We start from the raw sequence: 9,992 nt of genomic DNA, 5'->3' as shown, positions 1-9,992 counted from the left end.
ACGTTTGTAGCACTGTGTGCAGTTCTGGTCCCCACACTAGGATGGTATGCCTCCAGATATTTTATCATCAAATTGATTTGAGTTCAAACCCAGGTCTCATAAGGATGGATGTGGAGGCTTTGAAGAGGATACAACGAAGGTTTATCAGGATGTTGCCTGAATTGGAAAGTATAAACAATAAAGAGATGTTGAACAATCCTGGATTTTTTTCACTCGAACATCGGAGGCTAGTGGACAATCTGACAGACGTATCTAAAATTATGAGTGGCATGGATAGGATGGACAGACAGTCTTGTGCCCAGGATATAATTGTTAAATGTAAGGAGGGATAAATTTCAGGTGAGAGGGGAAATGTTTAAGGGAGACATGCAAGGCAAGTTCCTTACGTAGGAATGTGCTGCCGGGGAGGTGGTAGAAGCAGATATGTTAGTAAAGTGTAAGAAGCATTGAGACAGACATACAAACAGGCAGAGAATAGTGGGATATGAACCATGTCCAGTTAGGTGGGATTAGTTTAGAAAGGCATCATGGTCAGCACAGACCGGTGGGCTGAAGGGCCTATTCCTGTGTTGTACTGTTCTACGTTAGTTCAAGTCTGCTTAAGCTTTTTACTGCACAATGTTATCACTTTAATTACTGGCTTTGCATTATCCTTGTTTCTGCAATCTCAGATCTATACTTCTTTCACTGCACTTTACTTCCGCTTCCATGTCTGTGCCTCAAAGCGCCTGCTCATTGTATCAACAGTGATCTGCAACATCTGAGCTGCAAATAATGTGAAAAATCACACAACACCAGGTTATAGTCCAACAGGTTTATTTGTAAGCACTAGCTTTTGGAGCACTGCTTCTTCATCAGGTGGTTGTGAAATGAAGGAGCAGCGCTCTGAAAGCCAGTGCTTCCAAATAAACCTGTTGGACTATAACCTGGTGCTGTGTGAATTTTAACTTTGTCCACCACAGTCCAACACCGGCATCTCCAAATCACAAATACTGCTCTTTAACTTCTCACTTTTCCAGCATGGAATACTGCACTATTTTCAAATTTTTAAAGTTTTCTTTAAAAGTAAAATTTCACAGGTATTTCAGACTTCATTTATGGAGCCTCTGATGTCTATTTGCTCACCATTGACAGAGCACTATCCCATGATGCAGTCTGTATCTGCTTTGTAGATACTTATTTTCATTCTCTAACTTTCCTGTTTCAGAGAATCTCTTAATAGATCTGAAATTTTCTCAGATATTCTTCTTTGTTGAGGACAGTCACAAGTGTTCTTAAATCTTCTGCTCTTCCCTGCAGCTGACTGTGCTGTATGAGGAGGCAAGTTGAAGTCGACATGGTGTGCATAAGTGGTCAAATTAAATCCATACTGAGAGCAGCAGCATTGTACTGAGTAAGAACATGAGGATGCTCTTCAACATCCTACAGTGCAGCAGTGTCAGTCAAAGCAATGCAAGTAGGACTTCATTGGGAACCTTGTTCAATGGAACTGACTGAAATTATTTTGATGCTGCCAAAGCTAGTATCCTTGTGTGAACCTAACTGCAAATGCAGCTTCTCAGTTTGATCTTTTTATGTTTTTCCAATTGTTTGATAAAACTAATGGAAGTCTGCACGACGTCTGTTGCTCCCTTGCTGAAGCATGACAAAGTTACATGGTAGTTGAAACTTTATTGCTGGAACAGCACAGCAGGTCAGGCAGCATCCAGGGAACAGGAGATTCGACGTTTCGGGCACAGGCCCTTCTTCAGGCACAGGCCCTTCCTGAAGAAGGGCCTGTGCCCGAAACGTCGAATCTCCTGTTCCCTGGATGCTGCCTGACCTGCTGTGCTGTTCCAGCAATAAAGTTTCAACTTTGATCTCCAGCATCTGCAGACCTCACTTTCTCCTCGAAAGTTACATGGTAATATGATTGATTGATTGATTTGACTCATTGTCACATGTATCTAGGTACAGTGAAAAGCTTTGTTTATGAGCGGTACAAGCACACCATATTAAGCAAGGATGTACAGATCAAAAATACTTAGACAGAGGCATGCGGGTTACATTGCACAGGGCATACACTGATCGAGATCAACGTTAGCAAGGTCAGCATTATTTGAAGTGAGAGAGTCCATTCATCAGTCTAATAACAGCCAAGAAGAAACTGTTCCTAAACTTGCTAGTGTGTGTGTTCGGGCTTCTGTATCTTCTGCCTGTTGGAAGAGTTTGTCGGATATCATTACTGGCGTGTGATGAGTCTTTGATGATGTTGGCAGTCTTTTCACGACAGCCATGTCAATGGAATCCATGGATGGAAGGTTGGCTCCTGTGACGGCCTGGTCTGTGCACACCACCTTCTGTTTGGACAGGATAACTAATCATTCAGACAGGGCGTGGCCCTGAGGATGGCTACCTTCATTATTGTAAGGGCAGTTGCAATGACTGTCACTCTCAGAGCTGATGATGAAATTTAAAACTGTGATGATGTCATTACAACCAGTTTTTACCCATACCATCTATGTACCCTCAGAAAGCTTCCTCTTAATTCTCCCTTTCGCCCTGTTTAGGTGCCATCTTGGATCCACAGCTGGTTAGAAAGAGCCTGCTGCTGCCTTGGGAAATGGGGGAGGCCATTACACCTGGAGCACCCAGATATGCTGTTTATCAACTTGTTAGATGTTTAATCCACAGATGTGGAGCAGGAGAGGACATCCTTCGGGGTATCCTGTTCATGGCAAAGACCATGCGGGTGCCACATTGCCTGCAGAAGATAAGAAAGTGAATGAGCAGCAAAATAGGGTTTTTACAGGTTAAGAAAACATTCCCAGAGCTGGGAATGGGAGAACAGAGCAGCACTTACTTAGTTACCAGGACATGGAGGTTTCACATCAACATAGTGGGCGGTACGGTGGCACAGTGGTTAGCACTGTGCCTCACAGCGCCAGAGACCTGGGTTCAATTCCCGCCTCAGGCGACTGACTGTGTGAAGTTTGCACGTTCTCCCCGTGTCTGCGTGGGTTTCCTCCGGGTGCTCCGGTTTCCTCCCACAGTCCAAAGATGTGCAGGTAAGGTGAATTGGCGATGCTAAATTGCCCATAGTGTTAGGTAAGGGGTAAATGTAGGGGTATGGGTGGGTTGCGCTTCAGAGGGTCGGTGTGGACTTGTTGGGCCGAAGGGCCTGTTTCCACACTGTAATGTAATGTAATATAATCTAATCTAATATGAGTGGTCAAGGTTCTCTCCTGGTAAGGCAAGGATTCTCTCATTGTAGAGAATGAGGAGATGAATGTCAGGAATCCCACACCAAAAAGTAGCCCTCTCTACCCTATTGTGGGTGGTTCTCTTCGAATGAGGTAGAGGGTATATTGAATGAGAGGGAATGGTTGGTGTGGGTGAGGGAATGGTGAGTGAGAAGGAGTTCTGGAGGGCATGTAGTTTTAACATTCTGGGCATTAAGGTGGATGTGGGGTCATTGAGGAAAGATGTTACATGTAATAGAATGGTTAACCATGAGCCGTTTTAAGAGGTGGGTGCCTGTCAGGAGCTAAATTTGAGGGGGTGAGTAGCAGAGAGAACATGATGGAATGCATTAGGTCATTAATCTTCTTCCTCCACTGCTGGGCATTCCTGTGGATTACACTGACCCTCGTGGCAACTTCTGACCAGGCTGACAGCAATTGGTACCATGGTCATCACTGGTGGTCCTGAGGTAAAAACTTCAGCCCTCCTCTCCACAACTCCAGCTATTGGAGAAACAGAACCCTGTCAGCAAATCAGGATGTCAAATTGCTCTCTGATGCTATCTCCAGGACCTCCTACACTGCAGCTATGGAGGCAGAAGCTGGCTTGCAGCAATTGACACAACCCGTAGCTCAATGGTGGATGCAGAAATCTTGGAAGGTTCAGGCCGCAGCAAGTACTTCTGCCACGGGTGAGTGCAATATAGCATGAGAGCAGCACATTCATATTAAGTTTAGCAGCAGAGACTTATTCAATAAAACTCAGTGGAGCTTACGCAAAGAAACCAATTATGTAACTCCCCAGAAATAACATTAGCCATGTTTTAGTAAAATGTAGCTCACAATAGCAAATACCACTGCCAGTATGATTATAGTCTGAGTGCTTCCCTATTTGTAACACATACACAAAGACTGGGCTTTTGCTGAGACAGATGTCTTGAAGTTTATCTACAACACAAATTATTTACACTGTTATAAAATATGTTAAAAAATCTGGATTCCATGCCTATTGATGTGATGCCTACATTATGTGACTGTAACATTAGACAAGGCCGACTACAATGACTATACATTGCACTGATTTCATTACACAATGATACCTGAAGGTGAGGAATTTTATATCAGTATGCCACGTCTTAAAGGAATACTGTCTATCAGGATCTATGCAATAATAGGACAGTATCTTCAAAATACAAAGTAAATGATGACTACAGAAGATCTGGCTTTGAAAGAGTTACTATATATTAGATATTAGTTAAATGTGCTACAAATAAACCTACTGTTGTAATCAAGTAATCAAAGGTTTATTGTACATATAAACACTGTTATAGTGTAATTACCTTTATAAGTATTTAAATATTACACAATGTGTGGAACGTGAAGTAGAACACGTGTAAAGATTACAAAGTGGCTTTATATTGTTTTACTTTTGGTACTTGTGTTTCACCTTACAACTCCTTTGCGACACTTTTATAGCATTGAATTGACTCTTGAGGTTTACAACAGATAATCTTTCAGCATATGGTCTCGCCAAATGGAGATCACAGGCTGGCGAAAGCAATCAGCTTTTTAATTAACAGAATTAACAGTGCGTTGTTTAAATGTAATGGCAGCAATAAAAACATGAAATGCGAATATGATATCACCACGGTTGAAGTGCATGAGTTATTGTTTCTGGAAATGGAATCTTAGTGGAAGGTAGTGGATTCACTCTCAAATAATTACAGCAAGGAAAGGATTCAAGATGAGCAACTCTGCAAAGAAAGTCGTGCCTGCAAAGAAAAGACAGCGAGTGGCATTTAAAGAATGTGTTTGCTGGATTTATTGATGTGCATTTTAGTCTTGTTTTATTTACTACGACAGACCAGATATTTAAGACTTAGACCATGGATTCATTTACTGTGCACATTTCCAGAATACAACAAGGCTAATACAGAAGTTTAAATTCAAAGTCAAGGATCAGCCCACAATCACTGAAGGAGCTAGTATCACCAGAATTGGTATTCACACCCCATGGAATATAATTCCATTGAGGAGGTACTGAAAGGAACCACTCGTAGATTGAAACATACAATTGCAGGATAACAGGAAGCCATTTGATCCATCGATTGATTGCTAGGTCTTTAAGGAAGCTATCCAATGACCCTTCAGAAGTTCTCAGGAAGAAGCATGTCTTCACTATGACCATGTGTGCTGTTATCATGGGAAAGGAATTGCATTAATGGATGGAAAGCCGAAGCATCAGGCAGCATGAATGGCAGATACATTCCACCAAATATCAACCAATCCCCTATAGAATACGCAGACAGGCTAAACCACATACAAAAACTCAGTAGGTCTGGCAGTGCGACCCTTCTGCAGAACTGATTGTAACTAGAAAAGTTGAGAGTGTGTTGCTGGAAAAGGACAGCATGTCAGGCATCATCTAAGGAGCAGGAAAATTGATGTTTTGGGCTGGAATCCTTCATCAGGAATGGTAACTAGAAAAGAGTTGGTGTACAGATACTGAAAATAGGATGGGGAGGGATGAGGAGAGGAGTAAAGTATAGAGCCCAGAAAGAGAGAAAAGCAGTTGAGCAGACAAATGGATGGGTAAAGGTCAGCCTGGGAAAATGAATAGCTGCTAATTGGGACCATTAGTGGCTAAAAATGTTTGGTTTGTGTTGGAAGCCCATGCGATGACAAGGCTTGGTGTATGGTGGTTGGAGTTAAGAACATGGGAGAGGGTGATCAGGCCCTAAAATTGTTGAACTTGACATTGAATCCAGAAGGCTGTAGTGTTCCCAAACGGAGCTTCACTGGAGGACTGCAGTGATGCTGGCCAGGGAACACAATTGTGTGTTGAAATTACAGGCAACCGGAAGCCCAGGGCAAATTTTGCAGACACAACATATCTGTTCTGCAGAGCAATCACTCAGTCTGTGTTTCGTCTCCCCAAGATAGAGCAGACCACATTGTGAACAGCAAATGCAGTAAACTAGCATGAATGAAGTGCAGGTAAATCACTGCTCCACCTGGAAGGTATGTCTGGGACTGAGGAGGGAGAAGGTAAATTAGCAGGCGTTACACTTTCTGTAATTGCATGGGAAAGTGCCGTGGGGGTATAGGGAGGTGTTGAAAGTAGTAAGAGGAATGGACCAGGGAGTCCCAATGGAATGGTCCCCATGAAAGGTTGACAAGAGAGGGGAGAGAAATGTGCATGGTGGTGGCATCTTGCTGGAAGTGGCAGAAATGATGATTCATGATCCTTTGGATGTAGATGTTGGTGGGATGGCAGATGAGGACAAGGAAGACTCTGTGCTGTTGTGGGAAGGGAGGGACAGGGTGAGGGCCAAAGTGTGGAAATGGATCAGGCATAGCTCTAGGTCCTGTCAACCATAGTGGTGAGGAATCCTCAGTTGAGGAAGAGGGTGGACATTTTAGAGGCCCGTTTGTCAAAGTTGGCATCATCAGAACAGTCACGATGGAAATAGAGGAACTGGAAGAATGAAATGGAGTCTTTACAGGAAGGAGGGTATGAGGATGTATAGTCCAGTCAATTGTGGAAGTCAATGGGTTTGCAATGGATATTGGTGGCCAGCCTATCCCCGGAAATGTCGAGGAAGGAAAGGGAGGAGTCAGAGATGGACCAGAGATGAAGCTGCAAGTGGGTGGAAATTGGAAGCAAAATAGAAAAACTTTTGTAATTCCAGATGAGAGATGGAAGCAGCACTGATGATGTTATTAATGCACCGGCGAAAAGGTTGTGGGTGGAGGCCAGAGTAGGGCTAGAACAAGGAATGTTCCATGTACCCCACAAAGAGACAGACGTAACTGGGGCCCATGCAGGTACCCATTGTGACCCCTCTGACCTGAAGAAAGTGAGAGGAGTCAAAAGGGAAGTTGTTCAGGGTGAGGATGAGCTTGGCCAGGCAGAGGAGGCTGGTGTGGATGGGGACTGTTCAGGCCTTCTTTTCAGGAGGAAGCAGAGAGTACTGAGACCATCCTGAAGAGGGATGGCCATGTAAAGGGGTTATACATTCATGGCAAAGAAAAGGCAGCTGGAGCCCATGGACTGGAAATCCTGAAACTGACATAAAGTGACAGAAGAATCGGGGCTGTGAGGGGGAAGGGACTGGTTAGGGCGAGAAGAAAAATCGAGTTGAGGTAGGAAGATTATAGGTGATTATAGAGGCATACAGCATGGAAATAGACACTTCAGTCTAACCAGTCCATGCCGACCATAAACCTAAACTAATCTCGCCCCACCCGCCTGCACTTGGCCCATATCTCTCCAAACATTTCCTATTCATGCACTTATCTAAATGTCTTTTAAACATTGCAATAGTAGCCACATCCACCACTTCCTCTGGAAGTTCATTTCACACACATACTACTCTGAAAAAACAATTGTGTGAATATGATGTATTTGCACATTCTCCCTGTATCTGCGAGGGCTCCCGCCGGCTGCCCTAGCCTAAACTCCACAACCCAAAGACGCACAGCCTCGATGAATTGGCCATGTCAAATTGCCCATAGTGTCCAGAGATGTATGGATTAGGTGCATTAGTATAATTTCTGTGGGGCAGGAGCAGTCACGGACAGTCCTGTTTGTGGGATTTGGGAAGGAGGTAGAAGCAAGCTGTGCAGGGTTGGGAGGCTATCAACTTGGAGGCTGTGATGGGTGGCATGCCCAGATGAAATTAGATAGGTGACAATTTTGGACAAAAAGGCCTGGTATTTCTTGGTGGGCTCATGGTCCAGGGAGCAATAGCAGGAGGGATCTGAGAGTTGGCACTCAGCCTCTGCAATGCAGATGGTCAGCCATCCAAATAACAATAGCACCACCCTTGTCTGCAGGCTTAGATTTTTTTTGTTTTGAACCAAACCTTAGTGAAGATATACTTACATTTTACTGAAGAAATGTTATGGCAGCACGAATACCTGCTGCATGAAAGCTTGCAGCCTTTCCCACCTACCTGAAATTGATGGTTATGAGGTTGGTCAGGACACTCAACCTTTATGGCACAGGCTCATTGAAAGCAACCATAAGTAATTTCTGCATATCTGGCTGCTGTAAATGCATAAGTTTACAGAAGACTGATGCACTTTACACTAGGGAATTCTTCACCATTGGTATAATAAGACATCATCACTGTGTGACAGCACCAAATAAGTGCACCTTCAAATGTTTAATTCCAACTTCCATTTAGCAAAAGCTGACATCCGTGAAAGTGAGAATCATTGCAAGGTCAGCATTTATGGTCCATCCATAATTACCCTTAAGATAAAATTAAGTGGTTTGCTAAGCCATTTCTAAGCACAGTATTCCGAAGAATAGTCATATCAGATCTGAAATGTTAATTCTGTTTCTCCCTCCATAGTTGCTGTCAGACTTGCTGAGTTTTTCCAGCATTTTCTGCTTTTTATTTCATTTCAGAACACAGTAAAGAATTAAAAGTTAGTTTAAGTTTGGAGTCATACTGGGCCAGACCAGACAAGGATGGCAAATTTCCCTTCCTAAAATATGTAAGTGAACTGGATGATTTTTTTGAAATTCCAGAATTATTTAATTGAAATTCGTTCAACTTAAATTCCCCAGCTGTTATGATGTGATGTAAATGCCTGCTCTGGAGCATTCATCCAGGCCTCTGGATTATTACATCAATAAATATTATTTACATCATATTCCACGACATTACAATAAATTACAAAATGATCAGAAGCCAAAATTCTATTCCCCTCTTCCACTGTTTCTCCTGTGTCTCCCGATGTGACTTTTTTTAAAAAAACGCTTTTGTTTCTAATTCTGTACTCTTTCTTGCATATGTGGTGTCCATTTACCTTGCTTTGTTACTAGCTCTTTGGTAGATATTATTAAATTGTGATAGAAATAATTCATGTGATTACCAGCGAAGTTAGCTGAGAGTCAAATGACCAGCTATCTCCTAGCTTATTGCCCAGTCTTCAACAGTAGTGTTCACCTTGATGCTACATTTTAAAAGCTGGTGACTAGTGTATTCCAGCAGCTTATGCCTGATTCTTGTGGGATTTCCAACAAACTCTCCTGCAATGTCAAAAGCACTCCTGGGCATGAGTACAACAATTAAAACTGGCACTTCTGTATAGTGTGATTTTTGTCCTTTACTGTTAAAGGTTCTATCTTTAATGTAAGACATTAAGCTGAGGCCCTCTCTGGCTGTTTTAAAAGAAGCAAAAGATTCAATTACTGTATTTTGAAAAGCAGCAAAGAAACTAACCCAGGTTTTTGGGCCAATATTTATTCCTCGGTCAATTAAAAAGAAACAGGTTATTTGATCGTTATCATCTTTCTGTTTTTGGCTGATTCGATTCCAGCAAGACCTACCTTTCTGGGGCAGTTGGATCTCACCCCATCTCTCCAAACAGCTGACAAGACCCCATGCCTAAACAAGGTTCTTCCCAGAATGTGAAAATCCCATCACCCATAGCCATCACCTTAAAACATAACTGCTAAGAAGAATGCCTATCACACACAAACAGGAGACAGGCTTTGAGTCTGAATACATCCGATATTTTTTGCAGCTACCAGAATCAACAAAAATTCAAACTCACAACTCCAAGATGTCTCACCTATCTGAAAATATGAAACCATACCCAAAGTGTTGTTAGCAAGGGAATTCCAAATTTTTGACTCAATGACAGTGAAGGAACAGCAATATATTTCCAAGTCAGGGTGGTGAGTGGAACTTGCAGGTGGTGGTGGTCCCATGGATTTGCTGCCATTGTCCTTCAAGGTTAAAGTGGTCGCAG

The sequence above is a fragment of the Chiloscyllium plagiosum genome, chromosome 20 (assembly GCF_004010195.1).
Source record: "Chiloscyllium plagiosum isolate BGI_BamShark_2017 chromosome 20, ASM401019v2, whole genome shotgun sequence".
Taxonomy (NCBI): Eukaryota; Metazoa; Chordata; class Chondrichthyes; order Orectolobiformes; family Hemiscylliidae; genus Chiloscyllium; species Chiloscyllium plagiosum.
Note: the sequence above shows the minus strand (reverse complement) of the source record.